Raw genomic sequence first — 12,080 nt, 5'->3', positions numbered from 1 at the left:
GGCTGATTCTCAACATGGTAGAAACTCGCCAGCAATCAGAAATGGATGCGCTCAAGGCCCTTATTGAAAACCTGTCCCAATAAACAGCAGCAATGCAAGCTGCCATAGACCGAAGATTTGATGCGGCTGAAGAAAGAATGGCAGCCTTTGAGAGCGGGGCATCTGGAAATGTGCAAGAACCCCGCCACAGACCCTATGAAGATAACTCTTGCCACGGTCATTCCCCATTTAGGCCCCAGCACCCTAGCCAGAACCGCGACCAACACTATGCTCCTCCTACTTGGCTAACCAAGGTCGATTTTCCTCGGTTTGATGGGTCGGATGTCGAGGGCTGGCTAATATCTGCCGAGCAATTTTTCAGGGTGGATAAAACTAGGGATGCCACGAAACTAGAAATTGCACCCATTCACTTTTCTGGCGAAGCAAGAATGTGGTATGGATCTTATCTACAGAATAGAGACCATATGGAGGCCCTATCTTGGGACGTGTTCAAGAGAGATCTTATGACGCAATTCGGACCCTCTATACACGACACTCCAATGAGACAGTCGATGAATCTGAAACAGGTTGGGTCGGTTCAATATTATAATCTGCAATATATGTCGATCTCTCAAAAACTCTACAACATGCCAAGGGAATATGTCATAGATTACTACTTGTCCGGTCAAAGGGAGGAAATTGCAAACTGTATCAGGTTACGATTCCCGAATTCTCTAAACGAAGCCATGGCCATGGCTAAGGTCCAAGAAGCAACATATCGGTCCTTAATGAGCAATGGGAATTTGTACAGCGCCCAGCCACCACTACTGCCCAAACCGAGCATCGTCAAACCAAGTTGGCAAAGCATGAACAGAACCCCATACATCAAGCCGAGCTCGTCATATGGGTCTTCTTCGAGTGCAAATCAGGGCCATGTTAAGCAATTAGACCCAGCCTCAATGGATGAAAAGAGAAGGAAGGGCATATTCTACTCTTGCGACGAAAAATGGCAACCAAATCACAGGTGTAAATCAAAGTTATTCATGGTCTCGGCCAATCAAGAAGATCAAGAACCGGACCAAGAACCTGCTCCGGAGGTAGATCTTGATGATTCTCTTTTGCAGCCTGGCGCAGTGGAAGAATTAACCATATCCTTACATGCATTGACGAGTTCTAAAACCTTTCAAACGCTCCAGATTCTTGGAAAAGTTGGGAACCTACCGGTCGTGATCTTAATTGATATAGGAAACACTCATAATTTCATTAATAGCAGGATAATGAAGAACATTAGCCATGACATACTTCCCACCCAAGTGCTCTCGGTCCGAGTGGCAGACGGCTCTAACATTCTATGCTCTAGTTTCTGCCAAGATTTGGAATGGTCTATGGAAGGCATATTTTATCAAGCAAATATGAAGGTATTGACAATGACGGGGTATGATATTGTGCTGGGAATCGAATGGCTGATTACTCTAGGCCCTTCAAAATGAGACTTTGAAAAATTAACACTCTCTTTTAAAAGGGAAGGGACAACCACGGTCTTGCAAGGCATACCCCATACACAAATCAATTTAATGAAGGGTGATCACCTAAAGAAGTTATTAAAGAAAGGCAATGTTGCTGCCATGATCCAAATAAGAAGTGAAAACGAAGCACAATTTTTCTCGCTCTCTACAAGGCCACCAAATGATATTCTTGAAGACCTTCAGCAAATGCTAGATGATTTCAGCCCAATATTCCAGCAACCTGAGAACTTACCTCCCGCCAGGGAACAAGATCACCGCATCCCATTAAAGGAAGGCACGGAAGCTGTATGCATGCGTCCCTACCGATATCCCACCCTGTAGAAGACAGAAATTGAACATTTGGTCAACGATATGCTGGACAGGGTAGTCATAAGAAGAAGCCACAACTATTTTGTCGCCCCTATGGTGTTGGTCCGAAAGAAAGACTTATCATGGAGAATGTGTATTGATTATAGGCGGCTCAACTCAGTAACCATTAAGGATAAGTTTCCTATCCCGGTCATTGAAGAGTTAATGGAAGAATTGCATGGGTCCAGGTTCTTTTCCAAGCTCGATTTGCACTCAGGATTCCACCAAATAAGGATGCACCCAGGTGACTGCCACAAAATAACATTCCGTACTCACGAAGGCCTGTATGAGTTTTTGGTGATGCCTTCGGCCTAACCAATGCACCGTCCTCCTTCCAAAGTTTAATGAATGCGACCCTGAAACCATTTTTAAGGAAGTTTGTGCTAGTATTTTTTGATGATATCCTAGTATACAGCCCGAGCTGGAAGGAACATATCCAGCACCTACATAAGGTACTTTCAATATTGCAACATAACGAGTTATTCCTTAACAGGGGGAAATGTAATTTTGGGTGCAAGCAAATTTCCTATCTTGGCCATATCCCTGACGAGAATGGTGTAACCACAGATCTAGCAAAGTTAGAAGCAATGAGCACATGGCCAGTTCCAGAATCTCCTAAGCAATTGAAAGGGTTCATTGGTCTGACCGGATACTATTGAAGATTTATAAAAGGCTACGGCTCCATAGCACGACCACTCACGGCCCTGTTGAAAAAGGGTCAGTTTGAATGGAATAAAGAAGCTAAAGATGCATTTCTACTGTTGAAGCAGCGTATGCTTTCCCCTCCGGTCCTGGCGCTTCCAAATTTCGATATTCCCTTTGTAGTAGAGACCGATGCAAGCGGAATTGGTATAGGGGCCGTTTTAATGCAAGAAGGTCGACCAATTTCATTCATAAGCAAGGGGATTGAACCAGAAAAGTTACCATCATCCACATATGAAAAAGAACTCATGGCCTTAACTTTTGCGGTGGAGAAGTGGCGATCTTACCTTAGGTACAAGCATTTTATTGTAAAGACCGATCATGAAGCCCTTAAATATTTGCTAGAACAAAGAGTTCAAACCCCGACTCAAGAAAAATGGCTCTATAAATTGGTGGGATATGACTTTGTTGTTCAAAATAAAAGAGGAAAAGAAAACTTGGTGGCAGATGCTTTGTCTAGGCAGGTAGCAGGTGTTCAATGTGCAGGAATTTCGGTCTATCACACTGCTGTCCAAAAACAGATTCAGGAAAGCTATGAAGAAGATCCCAACTTGACCAAAGTCATTTGTGAAATTCTTGCTAATGTTGATTCTCACTCAGAATGCTCATACGACCACGGGTTATTGAGAAAAAGGGACCGGCTGGTGGTGGGGAAGAATAACGACCTCAGAAATACCTTAATTGCAGCCATTCACTTGGGAGCAGAAGGGGGGCATTCGGGGACTCTGGTCACCTAGAAGAAAATGCAACTTGTTTACTATTGGCCAGAAATGCTTAAAGACATTAGGGAATTTGTCCGGACCTGTGAAGTTTGCCAAAAAAATAAATCTGATAACTCAGCATATAGGGGTCTGCTTCAGCCCTTAGCAATTCCCAATCGATTTTGGGAATCGGTCTCCATGGATTTCATTGAAAGCTTGCTTAAGTCAAAAGGTAAAAGTGTGATACTTGTGGTAGTTGACAGACTATCGAAGATGGCCCATTTTATGAGTCTGCAACACCCCTTTTCTGCCCGGACAGTAGCTGAGTTATTTGTGGACAATGTTTCCAAGCTCCACGGAATGCCAACAACCATCATTAGTGATCGGGGCAAAGTGTGCTTAAGCACCTTTTGGCAGGAATTTTTAAGTATACAAGGAGTAAAACAAGCTTTATCTTCGGCCTATCACCCCCAGACGGATGGCCAGACCGAGATAGTCAACAAATGCTTGGTCATTTATCTACGCTGCATGGTTGGCCAAACACCGAAAGATTGGGTACGCTGGTTGCCTTTGGCTGAATGGTGGTATAACACTAATTTTCATACAGCAATACAAACAACTCCTTTTGAAGCCATATATGGATATCCCCCCCGGTCCACACACCGTATGTAGCAGGTGACTCGAGAGTGGAAGAGGTGGATGTATCGCTAACGGCCAGAGAAGCCTCACTCCAACTCATAAAATTCCATTTGAAAAGAGCCCTGAATCGTATGAAGCAGCAGTAGGACAAGAAGAGAAAAGATGTCACGTTGCAAGTGGGTAGTTGGGCATTGGTGAAATTACAGCCATATAGACAACGTTCGGTCCAGAAGTTATTCCACAAGCTCTCACCAAAGTATTTTGGGCCATTTGAAGTGTTGGAAAGGATTGGGGAAGTTGCTTACAAGCTGGAACTCGGGGCCGACAACAGAATACACGATGTCTTCCATGTCTCGCAATTAAAATCATTCAAAGGTACCCCTACTGCTGTTGAAAATATTCCCCAACTTAGCACACAACCAAACATGACCGGAAAAATTGTTGGTGAACAAGACATAGTGGTGCAAGGAAAAATGAAAAAACAGATGCTAATCAATTGGGATGGGGCACAAACAGAAGACCAAACTTGGGAAGATGCCGAAGTTATAAGTATTCAATGCCCAGAGATGCTAGCAGCAAGGAGGCAAACAAGACAACATTCTCTTCGTCGGGGGCGACGAACTTCTGATGGGGGAGATGATGTTACGATCCTCGAATAAGAAAGCGCGCCCTCCTCGGTCCTATGGAATAATTAGGCCAGCTTATGTTCCGTTTAATAATTCATCTTTTATCTTCTCTTATATTTCTTTAAAACCGAATTCTGTTATTTTGTAAGTTGTTATAACAAATTTGTAACCGACTCTTGGGTACTTCAGCCTCTTTAAATGCTGATGCCCACCCCACTTTTTGGGGCTATGAATTGAATATTTTGGAACTTGGTGCTCTAAGTTATCTCTCGGCCCTCCTCCCCCTTCTTGGAACGCTAGGTGTAATCTAGTGGTATTTCTCTCCTCCCCTTCGGCTCTTCTCTCCCTAACCTCGAATTCTCCTCTAATTCTATGTCCGCTGCGCTTGAGTGTTGAATTCCATCATCAAGAACCCGTTTCTTGAATTAAAGAACTTGAAAGGCTCGGTCATAATTTAAAGTTTAACATCTTGGTATCAGAGCTGGCCGATTCTCAACATGGTAGAAACTCGCCAGCAATCAGAAATGGATGCGCTTAAGGCCCTTATTGAAAACCTGTCCCAACAAACAGCAGCAATGCAAGCTGCCATAGACTGAAGATTTGATGCGGCTGAAGAAAGAATGGCAGCCTTTGAGAGCGGGGTATCTGGAAATGTGCAAGAACCCCGCCACAGACCCTATGAAGATAACTCTTGCCACGGTCATTCCCCATTTAGGCCCATGCACCCTGGCCAGAACCGCGACCAACACTATGCTCCTCCTACTCGGCTAACCAAGGTCGATTTTCCTCGGTTTGATGGGTCGGATGTCGAGGGCTGGCTAATATCTGCCGAGCAATTTTTCAGGGTGGTTAAAACTAGGGATGCCACGAAACTAGAAATTGCACCCATTCACTTTTCTGGCGAAGCAAGAATGTGGTATGGATCTTATCTACAGAATAGAGACCATATGGAGGCCCTATCTTGGGACGTGTTCAAGAGAGATCTTATGACGCAATTCGGACCCTCTATACACGACACTCCAATGAGACAGTTGATGAATCTGAAACAGGTTGGGTCGGTTCAATTTTATAATCTGCAATATATGTCGATCTCTCAAAAACTCTACAACATGCCAAGGGAATATGTCATAGATTGCTAACTTAAAGTTTAACACTATACTTGAGACTAACTTTGTTAAGATCCTTGTAGTCCACGCGTACTCGTATATTTCTATCCTTTTGGCCATAGGCACCAAATTGGAGACCCACTTTGGATATTCTACCACCTTGAGAGATACTGCCTCTTGTTATCTTTCTTGATACGAAGTCTAACAATAAGTTTTTCCACATTCATTTCCTTGCGCTTATATTTCAAGTACTTCTTAAAATTACTCCATCTATGTGGAAAAAGATCACTTAGAGTCATTCCTTCAGCGTGAATCTCATGAAGAATCACTTGGATTTCTTGAGTTTGGCTCATAACAGATTTAGAATCCACCATCTTAAAATCAAGGAAGCGACCCACATAAAATTTCTTGGCCCCGACATCCTCGAATTTATATTTCTTATTGAGGGAGATCCATAGTTGTTTAGTCATCTTCCATTGTACAATGAATCAACTAGTCCATTCAATACATTATTTCAACATGGGAAATCAGAATGTTTCCATGCATCTAACGCACTAATGGACTAAACACTACTTTCACCCTCATGGAGCATATCATCATGAGTGACAAATCTAGCCAAGTTTATGTTGGTTTTTGGGCTCATATTTTATTAGAGTTTATATACTGTAATTAGGCTTTAAGCTTTTATTGGGCTTAGGAGTAGTAGTTTAGTCTTTTGGTTTTTAATGTACTCCTATAAATAGAGACATTGTAACCTATGATTACTTGGACCATTATTCCATAGAAAATCAATAGAATGGACGACTCCCCGAGAATGTAGGCATTGTTGGCCGAACCTCGTTATATCTTGTGTTCTTTATTATTATTTACCACTATATCTCTATATCTTCTTTTATCGTGTGTTTATATTAGATCTTTTCTCAACAAGTGGTATCAGAGCATGTTTAACCTAATCTATTTGTGAAGATATGACGGATACCCTAACCACCATTGAAGAAGTTATTATGTTGGGTCAAATTATTTTGACTAAATATTGAAATAACTTAACCATTGAGATTTTGATGATGAAATGATTTATGAGTTTTGATGCAGGTGTATCAGAATCATATTTCATAAGACTTGGCTCTAATTAGGGTCATTAGACCGATTTTGGCATTAGATGCACAGAATTAGACGTACAGTCTAACTCATTAAGTTAGACGTGCAACTTAATAGATCTCGGAATAAGACGTGTAGTCTAACTCGTGGAGTTAGGCGTTCAGTCTAATAGATATCGGAATTAGACGTGTAGTCTAACTCAGCGGAGTTAGACGTGCAGTCTAATGTATTTGGAATAAGACGTATAGTCTAATTAGTGAAGGTTAGACGTGAGTCTAACTCCTTCAGACAAGTTTAAAGTAGAACCGGAATTAGACGTGCAGCCTATCTCAGCGGAGTTAGACGTGCAGTCTAATGGTTATTGGATAATTAGACGTGTAGTCTAATTAGTGAAGGTTAAACGTGAGTCTAACTCCTTCAGACAAATCTGAAGTAGAACCGGAATTAGACGTGCAGTCTAACTCAGCGGAGATAGATGTCCAGTCTAATGGTTATTGGATAATTAGATGTGTAGTCTAATTAGTGAAGGTTAGACGTGAGTTTAACTCTTTCAGACAAGTCTGAAGTGATTGTAATTAGACGCAAGTCTAATCCCATTAGACCAGGCGGTCTAATGGATTCTGCTCTTAGACGGAGATGTTTGATTTCATTAGACAAGGGCGTCTAATTGAAATACGTCTAATGCTCATCTTAAGCAGTATGCTTGAAGCTAGCACCCGCCTACCCACGTGCTATTGTTGTACCCTACTCCTGCTCTACTTTCTAGTGAAGATTAGTACAACAACTATATGCAACCAAACAATGAATGCCACGTAAGAGAATTTTTTCCTCATATTACTTATTTTGCAGGTACATCTTTGATGGAATATTCGGCGCACTACCAGTGGTGTACGGCCACGATCCTGGTGCTCAGAACCTGTTGTGTACAATGGAGGCTTTCCAATGGAAGAGTGCCACGTATCATTCTAAAGATTCGACCGTTAGTCTCTGCCTAGTATTTAGCATATCTCAAGGACAACGAACAAATTGCCTTACGAACTGCCAGATTTTATAAAGAGGCAATCGATAATTCTGCTTGCTAATTCAAGAGAGAGAAAGCAAGCCTTTTACTGTGAAGCTGCTTTCTGATTGTATTGTGTGTAAATCAAGAGAGTGCTAGAATCAAAAACACCTTTAGCTGAGTGATATTCTTAATATTGTATATTGAACAGAGTGTGTTCTGTTCAATAGTCAGCTAAGTGTGTGTAAACTGTATTTGATTCGAATCTTATTATAGTGAATCCTTCCGGTGGTTGGAAGAAGGGGTGACGTAGGAGAGTTTCTTCGAACATCTATAAACAAACTGCTGTGTTCTTTCATTTCTGTCATCTTTTCATCTTTCATCTTGAGCTTCAAACCCAAGTAAACAATTCCGCCTTGAATTTGTTTCAATTGTTTACAATTGTTTGCGTAGAATAGAACGTGAATTAAATTGTTATTTATAAGCCTTCATCAATAGCCAGACCCCCGTCTCTATCGATAAAATTGATCATATCAATTGGTATCAGAGCCCTGTTTCTATTCTCAAGCCTTTCCCGAAATATGTCGACCATAACCAAAGATGCTAGTGCTACAGCCATTACAACTTTCTCTCAAGAAAATTACATTGTTTGGAAGGAAATAATCCGTGCCCATCTCTCTTCTCTTCATGACGACATGTGAGTGTTGTCACAAAAGGTCCTATCAAGATTGGTAAGGAGAAGGCTGACTGGACCGCCGATGAAAAGAGGCAGAACAACCTCAACAACATGGCTCTTGATGTTCTGTACAGATCTCTCGATGACAGCATGTTCAACTACATTATCGAAAACGATACTGCCAAAGAGGTCTGGGACAGACTCACCCAACTGTGTGAGGGCAACGAGCAAACCAAGAAAAACAAGATCATGGTTGCCACTCAACAGTTTGACAGCTTCAAGATGCGTCTTGGTGAAAAAATGAACGATTTCGACACCAGATTCAGCAAGATCGTCTCCTCACTGTCTATCCTAGGAAAAACCTATAGCAACCGAGATCTTGCTATCAAGGTCATGCGTGCTCTTCCAAGGGAATGTGACATAAAGACAATGGTGATGAGAGAATCCAAAGATCTTAACAAGATCTCTCTCTTTGATCTCTTTGATGATTTTAAGGCCTATGAGTTCGAGCTGAACTATAGGATGGAAGAAGATCAACCCACATCCGTTATAATTTCCAAGGCGCTGGTGACTGCTGAAGAGCCACCAACCGCTCAGAATGTGAAGATGGCAGCTCAGTAGCTGAGCAGCGATGCCATGTCTCTCTTTGTGAAGAAGCTTGGCGACTTCATGAAGAAGAGCAACTCTAACTCAAACTCTTAAAATTCTAATGACAATAAAAAATCCAAATCTAATGTTACTTGTTTTAATTGTGGTATTAAAGGTCATTATGAATCGGAATGTTGGAAGCCAAAACGTGAAGATGCCAAGGATGATGAAAAAGAGCTGAAGGCTCTTATGGAAGGTGACGGTAAGAACAAAGGAAGCAGTTGTGGTTCTTACTTTTCATCCAGTGAAAGTGATGAAGAAGAGGTGGATGCTTCATGGCAAGAGAAGATGAAGAAAGAACTCAGGAGACTGAGGTATTTGACTTCTCTTTCGAAAGGTTTTCAAGGGAACAACTGGTAGCTGCACTAGATGACATGGTCATCGAGTACAGAAAGCTAGAAGAATCCCTAAATGAAACTAAATCTTCAACAGATGTAAACAAACCAAATCTGTTTCAAGCTGAAGAGTCAAATGTTTTTGAAAAGAAGATTGAAGAGATCTCATCTGAGAATGAGATGCTCAAAGAACAGATTCAAACTCTTTCATCTGAAAACAAAAGGTTAAACTATGTTGTCTGTGCATGGACAAGATCATGAGATGCTGCCAAACATCATATCAATATGTTGAAACCTGTTGAATCTAGATCCGGATTGGAATTTGATAGAAATGACCCTAACCTGTCATGCAAAAAGTACAACTCATCTGACAAGCTTAAGCCAATAAGTTTTGTCAAAGGAAGTATGTCTAACATTGAATCTGATCCTATTCATGAAGAAGTTGCTTTAAAAAATGAAATAGTTTATGTTCCATATACTGTTAGCTGGCTTGAGAATAAGCTAGAAGCAGCTAACAAGTCTGGAAATTTAAAACCTGACTCTAAGTCAAGGAGTTTTAAAAGAAAGTCTTCTTCAAAGGCTAAAGGATCAGTGGCTAGCAGGAAGTCATATGCTAAGTCAAAATCTTATGCATTAATCACAACACAAAATGGGAAATCCATAAGAATAACTCAAATATTGATTCCTAAGGGACTAATTGATCGAGGACCCAACTGAATATGGGTACAAAATTGTGTAAATAGTTTCTTTTATAGGTGATGCAGGAGGATTACAGGAAGGAAGCAAGAAGAATACTCTTTTGAGTACACAACTTGGAAGATCAACAATGGCTTTTGCCATTTCAGTAGATTAAATGTTCTTATGTGTTAAAAATGTTTTGGTCTTTGCACCACAAAAATTGTCTTTTATGCTTTTTCTGTCCATATACAAAATGAGAGGGAAAATTACTTTGGAAGTAAGGATACCCTCTAGACGAATATTCTTAATTGGTCTATTAGACAAGTTTGTCTAAAAGAAATGATTTGTACTTAGACGCATTTTTGCTCAAAATATATATATCTAAGTCTATATGTTGAGGTGTTAAACCTACGCGATTAGACGGACACGTCTAATAGACGTTAGACGTTTTTACGTCATGAGCAAGAGGATGCTCACATCTAATAAACACACGTTTAACACGTGGTGTTCATGTAGAATTAAACGTACACGTCTAATAGACATTAGACGGATTGTTACACAACACGGAATTAGACGCATGCGTCTAATAGACCCATCCGTCTAATAGACGTTTATTTATATGGATTTTTTCAGTAAGAAAAACGTCTAACTACGTGCCGATTAGACTGATCAAGGACAGCTGTCTCACGTGAGGATATATCCGTTTTTCCTGCTCAAAACATTAAACAGTCATCTCTTATTAACATGAAGACACGTGTCTTTCAAGTTTAGAAAAAATGACTGACATACCCTCATTTTTAATGATGACTCCTTAAAAAAGGACGTCTAACATTTATTGATGGGCTATACCCTTAAGAAAAGTGACGGTTATTCTGTGTATCTTTTCTTTGTCTATATAAGGACATTAGTGCATGAGTTTTAAAGTTGTTCATCTCCCAAAATCCTTAAGAACCCTAGTTTTCTTTGCATTTCTCTCTCTAAATCTCTCTGAAATCTTGTGTCGGTTCATATTCCTTCAAAAATGGTGAACAAGAGAATCACCTTGGGTCATTGTACTTTGCAGGTGGATTTTCCATCGGTCTACACTTTCGATCAACCGGAAGTGGTGGATATGTTCAGAACCTTAGAGTATTCTGGGTTGAGGAAGTATCTCGGTGGTCCGTTATTATTCTATGAGAAAGAAGTTCACGAGTTCTTCAAATCTACAACTATGGTGGGTGAATCCATCGTAGAAACCTTCAACGGCGTGAAATTTTCTTTCGATGAAACTGTATATGCGGAGTTCTTTGAACTTCTGACGGAGGGACACACTTTCGACTTGATTCTTTCATCAGAAGTGATGCAAGAGATGAAGAAGAACTTTTCTGCCGATGACTCGATGATCCATGTAAATGGAAACAAGAAGATCCTCAAACCCCACTTCATTTTGCTGAATGACGTGGTAGCAAAAGCGTTACAAGGGAAATCTGGCTCCTTCCATCTCTATAGTCAAGACCGTTTTGACTATATGTGTGCCATTTCAAAGGGAATCCAGGTAAACTAGGCCTCTACCCTTTTCCAGAACCTTTGCTTTTCGATCTGTCAATCAAACAAGGAAAGCATAACGTATGCGGTCAACTTAGTTGATTGATGGAGCATTTGGGGGTTCCTGTGGGTGAACCAGAGCAGATCAACTCTCCGAGGATATTCTCTGCCCTTACAGTCGCTAGTACCCTGATAAGGATGAAGAACAACATGAAATGCGCCTCTGGTGCATCTAGTTTTCAAACAAGTGGTAAATCTTCTGCTCGATCCAAACAAATGTCTGCTTCTGTTATGTCAATGGGGGCAAAGAGATAGAAAACAGTGAATGAATCGGAGGCCAGTTCCCCCAGTCTGAAAAGCTCAACGAAGGACTCTGAATCAGTCGATTCAAGGTTAAGGCAAGGTCCAGGCGTACTTGCTGTAACTCCTATGTCCTCTCTATCTACTCCATCAACTATTTTGAGAAAGCCTTCGAGATCCTGTGTCTCAAAGGA

Source organism: Impatiens glandulifera, chromosome 1, assembly GCF_907164915.1.
Source record: "Impatiens glandulifera chromosome 1, dImpGla2.1, whole genome shotgun sequence".
Lineage (NCBI taxonomy): Eukaryota > Viridiplantae > Streptophyta > Magnoliopsida > Ericales > Balsaminaceae > Impatiens > Impatiens glandulifera.
The sequence above is the reverse complement of the archived record's forward strand: the minus strand, read 5'-3'. Positions refer to the sequence as shown.